The following is a 19,773-nucleotide window of genomic DNA, read 5'->3' as shown; positions in this document are numbered from 1 at the left end:
TAGTTTTCATCCATTCAAGAACCGTTCATAAGTTACGACCAATTATTTTTTTGATACAACAAATGAGATCTAACCACACATATATAACTAAACTTTGTAATTTAAATTATGATAAACAAACAGTCCATTTTTGTAAAAACTCTAATAAAATCTCTTCATTTATATGTGAAAAAAACCATATTGTCATGTGAGATATTAACGACGTTTTAAGTATTAATTAAATTCTTTATTATTAAGGTTTACTATTACATAATTAAGCATTTTAATGGTTATGAGCCCGTGACAAAGTGTTCCAATATGAGCGTATCACATATTTTTGAATCCCCCTTTGTAAATTTTTATACGTATTTCTTAGAACCACGTTTAAAAATTGAATTACTTTTTCATAAAACGAATAAAATTAATAACAATACTTCGTATAAGAAAACCCCTAATTTCATCAGATTTGATGACCGTACCACTCCTTCTTAAGCTAACGTAGATGATATTTGAATCACTAATTGCAATTAACAAGTGCTTATTAATTAGATGACTTCTAGAGTCATAATTAAATACTGTCACATGATGAAAGATTAATCTTTTAGCTATCCCCAATTATATAGAAGTATGTTGGATTTTATTACTAATAATTTTGTCATTAAAAAATTGCGTTAAATTACATTATCCTTTGTAAGTTGCTAGGAAAAACAAGAAGAGATCAAAGCATATGGTATTAGAGACATCCATGTGCATGCTGGTTGCAAGTAGCAATCAAAGGTAGCTTAACATAGATGATCCAACCAATAACAATTATGCAATTATTGAGAATAATTCTCAACTTGACAACATAATAAATTAGAGATGGAGTAGATAGTATATTCTGTAGATTTTAGATACTAGAATCTTATTTTATTTAACTTTTTTTTTTTGGATTTTTTTTTCAAGTCTTGATTCAATGTATATAGGTAACATAATTCTTTTTTTTTTTTTTTTGGTGAAGGATAGGTAACATAATTCTTATTTACCAAAAAGTCTTGATTGTAATTTTGTTTCTTCTTGATATGAGCAAGTAGATCATATATAGAATTTGTAACATGGAAGTGTCATGAGAAAATAAGGCGATTGCCTATGTTCTATGGAAGATCCAAGTATTACCCGTTAAATAATCCCGGGATAAGAAAACAAAATTAAAGTTCTCATTTTCTTTTTTATAATAATTGGCTTGAATTTAATAACCCCAAAGATAGTGTGGTAAATAAATATTATTCGAGGTAATAACACGCAGACTAGCTTACACTTTAAAGATCTTGTGGGTGTCCGAGGGTGAATATATCAATATTTAACAATTCCCGCTACTCCGCTTTAACATATGAGAAAAATAATGCTATGTAAATAACATCTAGTTTAAATAAAGTAGTAAAATTTAATAAATGCATAAAAAAAAAAAAAGCAAAAATAACTTGATTATTTAAATTTTAATTTGATGGTTAATATTTATCTGAAGAATATAGGGCCTAAAAGAAGTACTACTTTTAAAGAAGAAGTGAATGAGGATGACTAAAAGTTTAAAAAATTAGCTGAAGACAAAAATCTCTTCTTACAATAAGGCCTTGATTTTTGTGGAGATGAAATAGCCCAAGGACAGTAAAATGTGACAAAGCCCATTATGAGCAGGCTGAATTTTTTGAGATGGGCCTAACTTTTACAATGGGCTTACCATCATAATGTGAGTTTTCTGACCCACATCAATAACTAAATAGTAAATATGCACTGCCATTTTTTCTCACCTTCGAAGGCTTTGCTTATACTAGGTACAAATTTACAACATTTAGGGGTCGTTTGGTTCGCACAGGGAAATCGGAATTGAATGCAAAAAGGGAATGGAGGAGAATGGAATGAAACCCTTAGAATTTAAGGTGTTGTATAGTGAGAATGGAGGAGAATGAAATGAAACCACCATAGAACCACCACAGCACAACCATTGCACCCCTTCCTTCATAAGTTTCCACCTTCTCCAGCCACCACACCGCCCAACCAACACCACACAGGAACAGGTCGTCCCTCCTCCGACCTTCGCCGCCCCTCCCCGACCTTGTGAAGTCCGTTGAACAGCAATCCACACTGGAAACCTTCTCGTCCTCGACCTCAGCAATCCCGACCAAATCCCGACCAAAACGCAGCTATCGAACTTCCCCAGCAACACCGATGGTTGGGCCGTAATTCCAACGGTTGTTCGTCGCCCCTCCTCCGACCTGGTGAGGTGCGACCAGTTGTTCCGGTGGAGGGGAGGGTTTTTAAAGGTTACACGCGGGTCGGGAGAAGGGTTTTCAGGTGGGAGGAGGGGCAGCGAGGGTCGGAGGAAGGCCGGCAAGCATCCGGCGAGGTGAAGCGAGTTCCGGCGAGGTACAACAAGGTCCGGCGAGGTGCATCCAGCTGATGGGGTAGGGTGGTGGTTGGGGAAAGGGAATGAGAAAGGTAGGGTGGGTGGAGAATGAGATTAGGAGGATTTTGGGTAAACCCAAAAATAAAAGGGGGAATGAGAATGACAAAAAAGGGAAAATAAACACCAACAAAGGTAATCATTCCCATTCCCTTTCCCCATTACAGCGAACCAAACGACCCCTTAGTACTTAATAATAGTGCCCCTATCATGCACAAATGGCTTAAATGTTTATGAGTTATGCCTAGAGCTGTCAAAAGCTGACCCGACTCGAAATATCGACTTAAACCCGATTATTAACCGACCTGTTTGAATCTGAAAAAATGGTGACCCGAACCCGATATGACCCAACCTGAAACCAACACTAGACCTGAGTTAACCTGAGTATTTGAGACCCGAACCCGAACATGAACCGACCTGGAGATGACCCGACTTGAATATAACCCGTAAATTATTGACCTGAATCGAACCCGACCTGAATCGAGATTGACCCAAACCCGTTTTAACCCGTCAAAACCCGAGTTTACCCCGATCTGTTACTAACCCGACCCAAATTTAACTCGACCTGTTATTAAACCGACCCGAATTTTACCCAACTTATTACTAACCCGACCCGAAATTCAACCCGACCTGAAATTAACACGACTTATTGTTGACCGACCCAAATTCAACCCGAATTATTCCAGACCCATTTCAAACTCAACCTAACCTGTTATTGATAGACCTGGCAATCGTGTCGTGTCATGTCGTGTTCGTTTTCGTGTCGAAAATTAAACGGGTTGGGGAAGGTCAACACTAACCGGACCCATTTAATAAACATGTTGTGTCGTGTTGACCCAATTAATTAATCGTGCGTGTCAAAAACCCTTAACCCTAACCCACTTTTTTCGTGTTCGGTTCGTGTTGAATTGAAAAATATTGGTCTTGTTCAATAGATTTATCAATAATTCCAAAAATTATTGGGTTTTTATATTAGGCGGGTGAGTCATGTTAATTTCGTGTTGAGAATCTCAACACTAACCCAACCTGTTCAATTAAACGTGTCATGTCGTGTTGAACCGTTTAATTAAACATGTTGAAAACCCTTGATACTAACCCGTTTTTTTTGTGTTCGGTTCATGTCGTGTCAGTTTTTGTCAGCTCTAGTTATTGACTTGACCCGATTTCAAATCACCTTAAATTCAATTTAGACCACCTTATTATTATTGATCAAAGTATAGTTATATAGTTACGTTGTCACTTATTATGTATATCTTATCTAAACTTATTTGAACTAATTAACTCGAATTTAAACTTATCTGAAATTATTTCTCTTACAATAAATGAAGAAATTGATAATGATTAAATGTGAACGTCATTACATGAACCGTTAACAAAACGACCCAAAAAATGTATCCGAACCCAATATGACCCGACCTGAAATCAACCCGAAACCCAAATTAACCCATATTTGAGACCCGAACCCGAATATGACTCGACCTGATTGTAACCCACAAATTATGACTAAAATCGAACCCGACTCGAATCCGAGAAGGACCCGACTTGGAAATGACCCGACCTGATTATAACCCGCAAATTATTGACTTAAACCGAACCTGACTCGAACCCGGGAATGACCCGACCTAACTATAAACCGCAAATTATTGATTTGAACCGAACCTGACTCGAACCCGAGAATGACCCTAACTCGTTTTAACCCGTGAAAACTCAAATTAAACCCGACCTATTATTCACCCGACCCAAATGTAACCCGACCTGTTATTGACCCGATCTAAGTCCGACCCAAACCCGATAAGATGTATAACCCGACGTGACCCAACTCAAGCATGACCCAACCCGAACCCGAACTGCATAGGTTACGACAATAACCTGAATTGACCTGACCCGAGTTCACCCGACCTACACTTACCCGATCAAAACCCGACCTATTTACCCGAATTGACAGCTCTAGTTATGCCATACAAATTACTGATTTTGACACACTTTCTTCGTTTCCTTAAAATTTGCTCCAAATATTTATCGTATACGTTTCTCATAAAATCAAAAATCACCGTGCATAAAATTAATTTAATTTTCAACCACCATACCAAAGTAACAAAGAGGGTGAAAACTGAAAAGGACCTTTAGACAATCAATAGATCATGCATTGTCTTTGAAGGAGTAACTAAATAAATGATATGATAATTTATTCCTAATTTATTTAGTCTAGTACAAACCTTTAATCTTTTCTTCGGATGTTGGTCATGTTACATGAATATGTAAATAGGTAAAGCTGGCATTTATTAGTGCCAAATTTATTTTCTTAAGAATGGAGTAGAGTGTTACATGGAGCTGAGTAGGGTGTGAATCTTAATTATCTTATGATTGTAAAAGCACTGTATTGTATGATTTGTATCTCTGTTGATACTATCTCACCTGTTTCCCACTTTTTTTTTTTTTAAAAAAAAGAATAAAAACAGACTACAAAGTAATACTAAAGCATATAAAATTACACAGCAGCTTCTCCAACAATTTGATGAGCACGTTGACAATCTGTCTTATGTATACTACAATACTGAAAGGTTGAGCCAAGTCGTTTAATATTACGGATGAGCCAAAGGTAATCGATGTTATATACCTTGACCATCCCCTGAAGAAGGGTAACAAGATTATAAGGATCTGTAAAGACTGTGAGGGAATGAAATCCTCAATCCAAAGCCCATTGTAACCCATACATGCATGCCATTGCCTACTCGTATTTGTGTCTTAATATTTGCAAGCATTAATATTTTGACTTAAAATCTCTTTATACACTAGATTCTACCATAATTTTATCACTAATATGTGATGATATACTTTTACGATATTGTTCAAATTTTTGTTTAGTTGATCTCAATGTATATTTATGTTCAGTAATAGAATACCGTACCCTTTATAATTTTAAGCTATATAGGTTAATTCCCAAGGTCTAGTGACCTAATTTTTTTGAACAACTAATTAAAACTTCTTTTACTCTCTTATAAGATATCAATGTTTTTGATGTCGATGTGGGTTTAATTTGTTATCATGTTTATTGAATTTCTTGCATACATTTGACACATACTTGTATTATGTATATATCAAAAAATTAAGTTAATAAAAAATATTTAAAGTTTAAGTTGTGCATCGTATACTTGAGTGCAGAAACAGAGGGAAATTAAGGTTGTAAAGGATTAAGCTAAAAGAAAAAGATATTATAACATGGAGACAAGTTAATAACGTTTTAGTATTATTGGTGGAATTTAGTGCATAACAAACGCTTTCGTCCAATACCCTTTAAATTTGTCCATAATACTCAAGTGATCAACTAGCTCAAATTCATATATTTTGGGAGGGATGTGATACATGTGCACATTGCACCTACTTGTGTAACGGTTGTTAAACTTAAAACTCACACAAGAACACAATGATAATTCAATATTTCCCAGATTGAAAGACATGTTGTTGTGTCTTGTGTGTGGATTCTTATCACTTCAAATAATAACGGGATTGACTTATACATCCTACATACAAAGTTGGTGATCTATCTGCAACCGTGATTAATTAAATAATAGTTTAAAAAGGGGAGTTGTTAAAAATCGCCCACAATTCTCTACTTCAAGCCCAAAATTTTTTAAACTTTGAAACTTTTGCCCTTTTTTTAATTTTTACCCAAAACGAAATTTTCTCTCACCAAAAATGTGGAGCAGCACTTGATCGCCGAGGGACACCGAAGAGCCGTCATCGTCGGCGAGATACACCGGAGAGCCGTCATCGTCGCCGAAAAACGAGGTACTTGGCGTTTAAAAATTACGAATTGGTGGCGGATGTCTGGCCGGGATGCCGCCGCCGTGGGTGTGGCGCCTAGCCGAGACGCCGCCACCGTGGCTGGGGCGCCTGGCAGGACGCCGCCACCATGGTAGTGGCATTTGGCTGGATCGCCCTAACCATGGTGGCGGCGTCCCGGCCAGGCGCCCCAGCCACATTTTTTTTTTAATTTTATTTAAAGTTTTGTTTTTGTTTTTGTTTTTTTTTTTTTGTTTTAGTTTTTGTTTTTTAACTTTGATAAATTTGAAATTAAATATGTATTAATAATTTTTTTTAAAAAAAAATTAATTTGAAATTATGTTTTAAATATGTGTGAATAATTTATAAAAAAACAAAATTATAGTTTAATTTGAAATTATGTGTTAATAAATTCAAAAAATAAACAAATTTATAATTTTGTATGTGTATGAATACTTTTGTATATAATTACGTGTTAATTATGTGTAAATTTAGAAATTAAATGTATTATGCGTTAAATATACAAATGAAATTTAGAAATTTAAAATTTAGAAATTACTTATGTGTTAATTTATTTTTTTATTTTTTTTGTTTTTTAACTTTGATAAATTTGAAATTAAATATGTGTTAATAATTTTTTTTAAAAAAACAAGATTTCATTTGAAATTATGTTTTAAATATGTGTTAATAATTTATAAAATAAAAAAACAAAATTATGGTTTAATTTGAAATTATGTTTTAATATGTGTTAATAATTTCAAAAAATAAACAAATTTATGTTTTAATTTTGTATGTGTGTGAATACTTTTATATATAATTACGTGTTAATTTTGTGTTAATTACGTGTAAATTTAGAAATTTAAAATTTAGAAATTATTTCTGTGTTAATTTTGTGTCAAATGTATTAATTTAATCCTTATGTAATTATATTTATATGTCATTGTTGCAGGATTATGGTGGAGACGGAAATGATTATAGTGGGATTTTTGTACATGATGGTCCGTTCGAAGATGCTCAACAAGCGATTGATTAGGCAAAACAGGTTGCAATTAGATTAGATTTTTGTTTAGTAGTAGCAAGTCATAAATTCCAACGGGATGGTAGAATGGATCGCATTTTGAGTTGCGAGTCTTGCAACCGTTATTGCAAAAGGGAGCTGAGGAACGAGATTTCAGTCAAGCGATTCGGTTTGATACAAAGCGGAAAGGTTGTGGGTGTCAATTCAGAGTAAAGGTTCGACAACAGCAAAGTCGTGACGGTTGGGAAGTGAAGGGTTACGGTAAATGGGGGTATCACAACCATGAGATGATAGTATATGAAGTGTGTCATCGACAGTTAAGCGGCCTAAGTCCTGCTGCGAAACTAGTTGTAAAAGAAATGAGTGATGCTCAAGTGAAGCCTGCTAAAATATTAGCATCTGTGTTAGAGAAATTTCCTAAAGACCAGTCAAACCGAAGACACATCTACAACGTCAGACAGAAATTGAGGTTTGAATGGTCAGAGGGAGGGAACCCTATACAGCAGCTTCTACACCAGGCACAAGCACGTGGAACCTGTTCTGGTTTAAATCTGATGAAGACACATCGGAGGTGACTCATTTATTCCTTGTGCATCCTGATTGTGCTGGTATGATCACGTCTTGGCCATCTTTGATTTTGATCGATTCAACATACAAGACAAACAAGTACAGGAAGGAACCTGTTCGGTTTCCCTCTACGGGAATCCCAAGGATGGCCTCGACGTCATACAACATGATTGTCATCTCACTGAACGGAAGGTGGAAAGAGTTCGTATCCGACTGCCATCGCTCAACGAAAGCCGTGATAAACATTGAGTCATTCCTTTCGTGCATGGTGGCAGGAAGGTGACTCACTCTAGTGCCCCTCAATCGGCCGAGCATCTGGCTCTCCTCAGGCCAAGCATCAGCCCAACTACGCAAAAAGTTACAAGTGTTTTTCCGGGTTTGGCATTTCAAAATGCCCGTATCCAAAGCCCTCTCCTGGTCCTCCAAGATACGGGTAGCGATGTGTCCTAGAAATCTAGGAATCACACTCCCGTCTACAGGTCCCCTAACCACCTTACCCCTCACCACCCAAGAATCATTAACGACCCTCGACCGTTTTCTGCTAGCCGCAGATACAATGAACGCAGATGATGTGCCAGATCTACTAACAAATCTACCGTATCTACCCTTACGCACATCTACCCTATGCGTCTCATACATATCATCAAGCCTCTGACTGAATGGACAGTAATCATCATATGGTCCACTCTGATGGTCCACATCCTCATCTGCATCCTCCTCCTCCTCCTCATCATCATCACCATCATCATCTTCATCATCCTCAGAATAGTGCACCCGTTCTTTGCGAGCCGGGCCGAAATACCATGGGATCTAACGTGTTTGGGCCCCGAGCTCTCCATTGAGTAGATTGTACTTCTAATAACGTCCATACTCTTCCCGCACCAGGTCGAAAATGCGATGCCTAACTCCATTTAAATAACGGAAAATAATAGCAATTTTTATTATTATTATTTATATTAATAATCTATTTTTAAAAGTATCAACAACAAAAAATAGAAATACCTAACCAAGAAAAATATCAAATAAACAAAAAAATACTAATAAATTGACATTAAAAAGAAAAGTACACAACATCAAAAAAAAAAATTTAAACAAATTAGAAAATATACACAAAAAAAAAGAAATACCAAAACATACAATATGAACATTAAACAAGTAAATAAAAATAAATAAAACAATATACAAATAATTGAAAAATAAATATAAACATAAAAAAAATAAAAAAAAAATTGAAAAAACAATATAAACATAAATCAAAAACAAAAAAAAAATATAAACAAAAACAAAAAAACAAAAAAAATATAAACAACAAAAAAAAATCAAAAATACAAACAAAAAACAAAAAAATAAAAAAAAAGGAAAGGAAACAAAAAAATAATAACAAAAAAAAAATAAAAAAAAGAAAAGAAAACAAAAAAATAATAACCTAAAATATAAAAAACTGGAAAAAAAAACCCGGAAAAAAAAAAAGTGGCGGTGCCTTACCCTGACGCCAGGGCCACGGTGGCGGCGTCCACGTAAGACACCACTGCCGTGGCCTAGGCGTCCTGCCAAGGCGCCGCCAAATCAAGGTTTTTTTAAAAAAAAAAAATTAAAAATACCTTTCCACCGCGTGACCGCCTTCCCTCCGCCACCGGTGCCGCCACTTCCTTGCCTTGCCGCCTCGACATTTTAAAAAAAAAAAATTTAGAGAGAGAAAATGAGAGTAGAGAGCAGAAGAGAGTATGTTTTTTAATTTGTGGGCAAAAGTGTTGATTCACTTCAAATTTGTGGGCTTTATGTAGAGATTTGCTGGCGATGTTTATCAGTTCACCTAAAAAGTTGTTCCTCTTTCATATCGATCAATTTAGTCTTTTTTTTTTCTTTTTTTTCCAAGTATATTTTTGATGTAATAGGGTAGCAAGCAAACTACAAATGCAAATATCTTGCAAAAGATGATTATAATGTACTGTCCACTAGACACACAAGCACTAGTAGAAAAAGATGAATGCGCACCGGTTCAAAACTGGCTTTGCGCACTGGTTTTAAACCGTTGGTTATTTGAGGGATGCAGAAAGCTAAGTTTATTCGTATCGGTTCAAAACCGGTGGGAGTAATTAACATTAGCACCGGTTTACCGGTGCGAATACAAGGTTATTGGCACCGGTTAACCGGTGCCCTTAATGGTTTTGCATTTTTTCACTTAAATTGTACCAAATACTTATATATAATCATAATATACATAAAACACATATATTTTCTTCAATAACTTGTAATATTACACTTTAAAAAACTGAAAAAAAAAACTACAGAATCAATATATTCTCTATTATCATAATAGAAGGAGGCAGTAGCAGCAACAACATCAAATGTAGGAGGCAGTAGCATCAAAGATAAGGCAACAACAGTAGAGGGAGTAACAGTACAGGGAGCAGTAGAGGCAGCAACGTGGAGAGTTGATCCACTCTCTTGTGAAAAGTCAACAGCGTGGAGAGCTGAAACATAACACTTGGATAAGTAGTAGAAACACAATGATGAATCAAGCAATCTAAATTAAGCTAATGGATGGGACAAAAACTATTAAATAAACTAATACTAAGAAACAAGTAAACAATTAAAACCCCAAATAAAATATTATGAAATGATAAATTAAATGTTTATTGAACACCAAAGTTAACTTAAATTAAGATTTGAAAAAGGCAGCAGAGGGGAAGCAACATGGCAGCATATTCAAGTCATTCGAGGATGCCAAAACACAACTCAGAAAATCAAATCCAAACTGAATTGCAGCATCATTTGACAATTCTTTCTGCCCATATTCTTCAGAAGACAATGCATCCAACACATTCTATCATGTGAAGTGTGTTGAGCGTTAATAATTTTGACAAAAGTACATGATACGGACATGGTTTGGAACTGAACGGCTACAATAAAGCTCAATAACCCATAAGATAGTCCACAACTTACAGGACTAATAACTACCAATGAACAAGGTAAGAGCTGGTAAAAAAAAAAAAAGAAAAAAGACTCACATAAGTCACATTTCTCAGCCCAAACAAACAAGTCCAACATCAATATTATGAGCAACAAAGCGAAAGCAGAAAAAGAAAAAAGATAGCAGATGCGTCATTTTAAACACTCTAGAACCAAAATCAAGCGATTAATCACATTATCAAGCATTGAGTCATTACTTTAGTGTGTTAATATATTGAGCATACATCTATAAATAATAAAGCAACACTACAATTTGAACCCAAAATAAAGTAGAAGTAAGTGAGTCATTAACCTTGAATTTATGACGACAATAACAAGGAGATTTGCTGCATCTCTTCTCTCTGTCTAGCCAAACTATGAATTCTTTGCTTCAAAATCCCATCTTCCATATCCATAATCCTGCCTATTTGTATCAAGCAAACGCCTACCCCATCAATTGGCTCTTGTCCCTGATGTACCCTAACCTAAGTAGAAAAAAAAAACCCACACTAATTCACTTGCTCACACTGAGTTTCTCAATACAAGTTCACAAAAAACCACTACAATAAACACATAGATTACCTCGTATACCAAAGGAATTGCAAATTGTTGTGTCAAAATTCTATCCTCTGTAAAGCAACAAGCCCAACCAGATTGCAGAAATCAGCTCCTAATCATCACACACACACACAAGGAAAACAATGCAATTAGCAGGTGACCAATGTACACACATGCAACACGAACATTTGACCTATCTCCATGAACCATTATATATGTCAAATTTACAACTTAGACTGACTTAACAGATTTATCAAACCACAATCTTAGTTAAAATTGTAAGTTCAATAGGATCAAAATATACCCATACCATAAAGTCCATAATCAATAAATCAGTCAAAATATACACAAACAAATATATACCCACAAAATCAAATTAAATGACAACCCATACAATATTCACAATACATCCACAAATCAAACTACTGAAATTTCAAAATTCAAGTATCAAATACTCAAAAATACTCACAATTCAAATACTCCGTATACTCATAATTAATTCCGTTTTCCGTATATTCACAATTCCAAAAGCTCAAATTCACAAAATCCTAGATCAATCGCAATTATTGAAACAAATTAACAAAACCCTAGATCAATCGCAATAAAACTGAGTTGTAGAATCTGATTTCAAACCCCAAAACTTACTATCAAGTCTGCTAAGGCTACTAAAACCCAATTAAACCCATAATCTAAACTAAGTGAAAACACCTAGATATCAAAATTACAAGAAAAATAAAAAAAGGGATTTCTGGGAATAAAAAAATTACAATAATCATCGAATAAGAGGGACAAAATCAAACTCAAAATCAAACATCACATACAAATTCAAACTCAAACACAACAACCAAATCACAAAATCCAAAATCAAAACCCAAAAGCTCAACGAAATCGAAACCCTAACCCAAATTATACAAAATTAACAAAAATAAAGGAGGGATAAACCTTGTGAGGAGCAACGTCGCCATTAGAGATCTTGGCATCGTTCTCCTAGTTTTTTAAGGGCTTGCTTTAACATCTCCATTAGTGACTGCGGTGGTGGTGGTTGGTGGTGGGAGAGACAGCGAGAAGAGAGAAAAGACAGGCAGAGAGTTCGAGAGGAGAGAGAGCGAGAGAGTTCGAGAAGAGAGAGGAAATAGAGGAGAGAGGAGAGAGAGAGAGAGAGAGAGAGAGAGAGAGAGAGAGAGAGAGAGAGAGAGAGAGAGAGAGAGAGAGAGAGAATTCTAATTTTAGGGAATATTTGGGAAAAGGGCATCGGTTAACTAGTGCCCTATTAAGCCTGTTTTATTTTTGTGGTTTAGGCTTGCATTTTTCGCACCGGTTTTCAATAATCGGTGCACATTTATCTATTTCTACTAGTGAAGTGTGCTATCTACAAGATTACCATAGTCATTTTGCTCAGTCAAAACTCTCCTAAATGAACAAATGAAGAACTAAAATAAATTCAGCCTAGACCCGTATTTAACATGGTATCAGAGCCAGGTTCACAATATGGGACCTCAAATGGCTAAAGTTCACTGGGCCAAGAGTAGGTCCATGTAAGGGGGAGTGAAGAAGCACTCTAGCTCGACAAATCACATGAGATAAAGTTAAAGAGGGACCTTACATGTGAGGGGGAGTGTTGAAGAATAGACCTCCCAAGTATCACCACATGTAAGTGTTCCACATTGGTTGAAGAAGAGAGAGTTAATCACTTTATAAGGTTAAGGGGCTACTTCTCTTATTGTCATATGGTTTTGGGATGGAACCTCCTTTGGTCTTGTAAAGTGGACTATCTCTCTTGGTTTGCGGGTGCGGCCCAGACCTGTATTTAAAGAGAATGATGATGTTGGCGGTGAACATGGATCTTTATTTTTCCGTATTGTGGGAGTCACGCAATCCCGCAACTTTGTCGAATGAAGGAAATTTTTGTCGTTTACCCCTTCCTAATTCTTCCTCATAATCAGCACCTTGATCTTCTGCATTACCTAGCTCCGACCCTTCCTCAAATGTTTGTGTGCTGGCCTATTTAGAGCCTAATTCCTGCTCAATCACCACCTGCCAGCTGGAGGAGAGGTGAGTGTTGTGGGCTGTGGTGATGAGACTAAGCTGCTGTCGCTGCCTTTTTCGCCCAGCAGGTGCTGCATATTTGCTAGGCGATGCAGGCTGGAGGGTCGTCCGTCCATCTGCCGCTGGAAATCCAGCGCCTAAACTAGAAGCTGCTGTTGTATCTGCTTCTCCTCGGTCAGCAGGCGCTGGCTGGTCGTTGGGTGATGTGGGCTGACCAACCGTCGATGTATTTCCAGCGGCCAGAGCAAATTGCTCGGTGTGGCGAGGCTGCTGCCGATCAGCGGACGCTGATTTCTCGCTGAATCTGTTGGTTGTGCCTTGTGCTGCACCTCTAGCATCGTCATCAAAGCCACCCTGCTGCCACACTCCAAATTCAACACTACCTTCATCAAAAATCCTATCCATACTTGATTCGGACTTTTCTAAATCATCACCCAATAAACCATCAAACGGAAATACATGCTCATGAAATCTCACATCACGAGATACGAAAATTTCCCGAGTCTCCAAGTCAAATAATTGCCAACCTTTATTTCCGAAAGGATAACCAAGAAATACACATTTTCGGCTTTGGGATTCAAATTTATCTCTCTTACTTCGTTGATTATGAGCATATGCCAAACATCCAAACACTCGAATACACTCATACACCGGCACTTTATCGAACAACATCTCATTTGGGGTTTTTGAAGAATCGGACTCGGAGAGCGATTAATTAAATAACAAGCAGTCCAAACACACTCCCCCCAAAATTTTATAGGTAATTTTCCTTGAAATTGCAAAGCTCGAGCCACATTCGAAATATGTTGATGTTTCCTTTCCACTCTCCCATTTTGTTGAGGAGTACCAACACACGAAGACTAAAAAATTATGTCATTCTTCACAAAATAATCTTGTAAATGATTAAACTCGGTTCCATTATCACTACGAACAACTTTAATAACTCTATCAAATTGTCGTTTAATCAAAGCAATAGAATTAAGAAACATCAATTCAACTTATGTTTTATTGCTAAGAAAATAAATCCAAACACCACGAGAATAATCATCCACAATTGTCAAAAACATCTTTGATCCACAAGACGAGGCCGTCTTATACGGTCCCCAGAGATCAATATGAACTAACTCAAACGTACTACTTGCTTTGCTATCGCTAATGGGAAAACTATCTCTTGTTTGCTTTGCACGAGAACATACATCACAAACATTATTATTTTCTCTACTAGAGTTACTCACATGAGGGAGCAACTTTAATATCTTCTCCGACGGATGCCCCATACGTTGATGCCACAAGTCGACCACACAATCTATTGCTAGCACTCTTATTTGCGAAACACCATGGAAAAATAAATTCCATCTCGACGTTCACCCATACCAATCACTGTCCTCTTTAACTCGTCTTGAATAACACAAATTTTGTTAGTAAATTGAATCAAACAACTCAGTTCATTACTATACTTTGTTACGGAAATTAAATTACAATTCAATTGGGGAACAAATAACACATTATCAATTTTCAAACCACCCTCCAATGTGACTGAACCAAGTTGATTCGCATTTACAGTCTGACCATCCGGTAACCCAATCGGACAATTTTGAATTGTCTTGATATTTTCCATGATTGACAAATCATTCGTATTATGATTTGAAGCTCCCATGTCTACAATCCACGGCATACAAGTTTTACCTTCAAGTTTTGATTTTGACTTTAAAAAATCAAGGATTTGTTGAGCTTGATCGGGAGAGACCCCTGCAAGACCTTGTGTAGACTGCTGATTGTTGTTTGAATGGGAGTTACTTGCACTATCACCCCTCCTTGCACAGCATTGGCACGCACAGTATTGTTGTTGCCTGTGCTACCTCCACGTCCACCTCGGCCTCCTCGACCTCCACGACCACTTTTTCCTTGTCCTCTTCCTCCTCTTCTCTTATCATCCCACCAATCAGGATAACCAATCAATTCGTAACATTTTTTTTTCACATGACCGTCCTTACCGCAATGGTCATAAATCAAATTCTCACTCTCTCCATAAGATTGTGTCGACCTCGAATCAACCTTAAAGGCCACAACATAATCCTTCTTTCCATCTTTCATACGCAACCTCTCGGTATTAATAACCGTTTGATACGCACTATCCACCATTGGCAAAGGTGTTTGTGCGAAGAGTTGTGCTCTAATTGCTTCATAAGGATCATCAAGGCCAATCAAGAAATAGTGAAGGTAATCTTCCTCACGAATTTCTCCTTGTTGTGCAATGTGACACGTACATTTCCCGCAAGAACACTTCGGCACCCTACAATATTGCACCAACTCCTACCAAATTTTGGACAATCAACAAAAATAATCTGTCAGCGATTCTTGTGCCTCTTGTTTACATGCCCTGCGAATGCTTAAGCTGGCAAATTCCTGTGCCACTCACAACACAATATCTCTGCTTCAGGTGTGTCCATAGTTCACTTGCAATATCGAAGTCCTCTATGGTTGAACGCAGACTGTCTACAAGAGTATTGGTGATCCAAGAAACCAACATCGAATGCACCGCAACCCAATATTTCTTCTTCTTAGGATCTGTCAAAGGTTCCTCAATCGAACCATCAATAAACCCTTGCAATTAAAGACCTACGAACAGCTTTTGCCCATTCGTCATAGTTCACGACCCCCTTTAGTTTGATCAGAGTTATCACGATCCCAGGGTGATCACTTGATACAAGGTGATACTCAAGGTCAATTTGTGGTGGAATTAAATCATCATTGTCTTTTGTCATTATTGACACACAAATCTCACCCCGATAATTTCAAGCGTGTAAAAAAATTTGTGATTTGATTTGATTTGATTTGATTTTTTTTTTTTTTTTTTTTTTTTTTTGAACTCTAAACCTAGGCTCTTGATACCATGTCAAATTAATGTGAACTTCTCAACCTTCTCATTTCATCTTAAAACAATATATATAGTTTACATAAGATTCCTTAACCTAAATACACTAGGAAGGATAAATATTAACATATATAAGATATCTAAAGATATTAACAATATTCTCTAAATATTCTCTAATTATTATCTTAACATATTGTTGAGCCCATAAGAAAACCCACATGTGAGTGAAAATGTTGTCCCACATTGAAAGAGTATAAAAGTGAAGAGGAATATTGGGATGTGTATCCCACATTGAAGAAAAGAGGAAGTTCTTTTATAAGGCTAAGGGGCTACTCCCCTTATTGCCATATGGTTTTGAGGTGTAATCTCCTTAAACTTGTATAGTGGACACTTGTGACGGGTGCGGCCTAGACCCGTTTATCAAAATTGATGTACAAAACCCGATATTTACAATGAATAATTATTGTTATTGTATGTAGATGATGTAAATTTTCTTGTTTGTATAAGGCACATCAAGGTGGGGAAAAAGAAAAATTCAACTCGGGAGCTTTTTTACTTTTCTTCAATAATAATTATAAATGTTGTTTTTTGGAAGATTGATGTTGATGTACCCTTTTCTTGTCACATACTAGTATGAAATTAATTCCAAAGCTGTTTAAAAACAGTGTTTGGACAAATCAATGGATAGTTAATAGCGTAATCCTTAGATTATAACTGCAGTAATTGTGAAACTAACAGAACTGTTTTACTTATATATGAGTGTCGGAGCTTCTTAATTGACTAGAGCTTCGCTTCATTATGCATAAATGCATAATACTTCGTATATGGTTATTAATCCATCATTAACAAAAAATTTTACACCATAATCCTGCTAAACCCATGCATGCAAAATATTTCGTCTAAGCACATCCCATTTTTTAACTACAATCAACTTCCATTCTTTCCTTTTCTTATCCTTATTCTTAAGCAAATTCATAGTATATATACACTATACAATTATATAGTAACAATACTCTGTACTAATAAATTTTTTGTTCGTACATTATGTTACCATAATATATGATGGATAAAAAGAATCTCAATGTCATATTATTAAGGAGGAACTTAATAGACTACGTACAACCGAATTGAAAGGCAGTTAGGCAGCAATAAAGACTTTAAAAAGTATGGTCAACTTACAAATAAAAAATAAAAAATAAAAAAACTCAACAAAGTAATATGAACCATATGCTATAGATAATAAAAATGCATGAAAACAAAACACATGAAACTTAATGTTGCCCTACTCTCAAAAAATATCCAAGCCTATTTGCCTGTGATTCTTGACTTTTCAAACTAAAACAAAAAAAGGTTGACAACTTGATTTGTATTTTTCAGCTATAAAAATCCATGATTCAAAAACTCTTGGAGCTTTACGATCGTTCATCATGAGAGTATTTTTTATGATGGAAATTAATATTAATGCAAGTTTACATATCATAGACCAAAAATGAGCATAAATATATGTCAATCTGTATTAGATTAGAAATTTAATTTCTTCTTCCAATTTGCATGTGTAATTTTTCATATTCACTTATAATCACTTTTGCCTCTTCTATTTTTCAGATTACATGTATAGTTTCACATCCACTTATACTCATATTTGCCTCTTCTACCTTTAAGAATTACATGATAGATTCATAGATTTAAGCGGAGCACAAATTGACAGTAATAGTCAAATACCCAACTTTTCAAGCGGAGAAAGAAGAAATACGAATTGTAGTTTAAGACAATTGGGAAAAAATGTCACCTTTATCAACACATTAATGACTAATGTTTGGATTTTACAACATGTCTCGGCCGGACTCAAATTAAAATTTTTATTTGTAAAACAAGTCTTATACTTACTAGTACTTCTAAAATGTTTGATCATGTATCCTATATTCACTTAGTGTTATCACCTTCACATGATCATAAACAAAATTAATAATTTTACTGATTATAGCATGCAAACTATAATAAATTGTAATTTCATGAATTCAGTAGCATGCATGTTGTTAATTGTACCACCCCTTTACGCAAGTATGCAATAGGTTTTGCTCTCATTATTTATTCTATTTTCCTGAAATGAGAAACACTGTAGTAAATAGTCTCATGTAGTAGATTAGTAGGTGGCTTTCCATCAAATAGCATTATAATGGTTTAAACATACCACGTGTGAATGTTTAATGTCTGCATCAAGAAAACTAGTTACAAAGACAAAATTAATGACATTTTAATATCCCATCTATGGCAATGATAATTACTTATAAATGCCTTCAATTCATTTCATTCTTCTCCGATTACTATCTCCGTTTTTTTTTTTTTTTTTTTCATTTTCTTTCTATGCATCATACGGCAAGAAAAATTCCGCTAGTCATTGTAAAGCCAAATGATACAATACAAGGGTTGATAACTGATCATACGGAGCATTAAATTAAAACAAATTACAACTTTAATAAATTTCTATAATACACTGTATTGCCTATAGTGACACAACCATTGTATGAGAAAATTTATTTCCTATACCCATAATTGCAATTAAATAATGTAGCGTTCTTTATCTCATTTAACCTAAATTATTACAAAGTATACATTAGGTACTATGTATGTCTTTATAAGATAACTTGACATAATAGATTAAATGTTCGTTGCAATCATCAAATAATTAATGTGGAATTTAATGTATGTGCATAACCTTAAATTAAATTTGGTAGCTATTTTAAGAACAAAAGTTCACTCAACTCCTGAAATTTTCTTTGTGGAGCCGGATGTACCAAGCATGGTACATCCGGATTTTTGATAAAAGGCGAAATGAACATATAGTTGCTTTGTAAAGAACATATACCTGTTTTGTAAAGAACATATAGCTATTTTACTAAGAACATCCAGCTTTATGTTCTTTTGTATATCTAAAGAACAACCATAATATTAATAAAGAACGTGATAATATTATGTAATGAACATTATTTATATTCACCCACCATAATCTAAAGACAAAATTTAAAGAGCATTTCACAGTAAACAATGAATATTATGTCACGAATAAAAATACATTACACTGACAATCAAATAACACGGAGATAAAGAATATTATTTAACAGTGTGTTCTTTATAAAATAGTGTCATGTTCATTGTTATTAAAAGCTTTATGTTCTTTTTTTTTTTATCTCTTATGTTCTTTTATCACGTTCATTACATTTTAACAATATGTTCTTTTCACTTTGGATATATGTTCTTTACAGTTGTATACCATGTTTTTTTCACTTTAACTAAATGTTCTTTACATTTCTATACATGTTCTTTCCGCTTTTTCTTCTTCTTTTGAACGGATGTACCATGCGCATGGTACATCCGCCTCCATGAACCACTGATTGTTCAACTCCCACCCATACACGAGTACAATTGTACAAAGCCTCTACATAAGAAGACTTATTAGTCAACTTTTGTCTATAGTACTATGGCAGCTGTACTGATGTCTCTTTATCAATTATTTTTCATCTTTATAAGGGGATAAGAAATTCTAAACTAGGTACA

The 19,773-nt window shown here is 35.3% G+C and overlaps 1 long non-coding RNA gene across 1 annotated transcript; it reads right to left on the bottom strand.

The window, feature by feature from the left end:
- Positions 1-10,004: 10,004 nt before the first annotated feature.
- Positions 10,005-12,412, bottom strand: LOC110718761. The gene is made up of 4 exons (XR_002510974.1): positions 12,240-12,412; positions 11,322-11,409; positions 11,053-11,224; positions 10,005-10,261 (listed from the first exon to the last, which is right to left on the bottom strand). It is a non-coding gene; the product is annotated as an uncharacterized LOC110718761 (long non-coding RNA).
- Positions 12,413-19,773: the final 7,361 nt, after the last annotated feature.

The sequence above is a fragment of the Chenopodium quinoa genome, unplaced genomic scaffold (genome assembly GCF_001683475.1).
Source record: "Chenopodium quinoa cultivar QQ74 unplaced genomic scaffold, ASM168347v1, whole genome shotgun sequence".
Classification (NCBI taxonomy): Eukaryota; Viridiplantae; Streptophyta; class Magnoliopsida; order Caryophyllales; family Amaranthaceae; genus Chenopodium; species Chenopodium quinoa.
The sequence above is the reverse complement of the archived record's forward strand: the minus strand, read 5'-3'. Positions and strand labels throughout refer to the sequence as shown.